This window comes from Montipora foliosa, unplaced genomic scaffold (assembly GCF_036669935.1).
Source record: "Montipora foliosa isolate CH-2021 unplaced genomic scaffold, ASM3666993v2 scaffold_476, whole genome shotgun sequence".
NCBI classification, from domain to species: domain Eukaryota; kingdom Metazoa; phylum Cnidaria; class Anthozoa; order Scleractinia; family Acroporidae; genus Montipora; species Montipora foliosa.
In genome coordinates this window covers 265,001-265,207 of record NW_027179785.1, presented here as the reverse complement: position 1 = coordinate 265,207, position 207 = coordinate 265,001, and positions in this window count along the sequence as shown.

Genomic DNA, 207 nt, shown 5'->3' with positions numbered 1-207 from the left:
ATTTAACGTAGCATTGCAAAACTTTTCTTAGGCATTGCTTTCCATGCTTTTATTTCTAGATACCTTGATGACAATGAAGTACGTGAACTCTATGAAAAGGTGTTCTTAGGGCTCACAAGTCTGATATGGCTGTGAGTATAGTGCCCCAAATGTATATAACCTTTCAAAAAATATATCATGCTGCGCCTGGTCGTTTTACAAAGATTT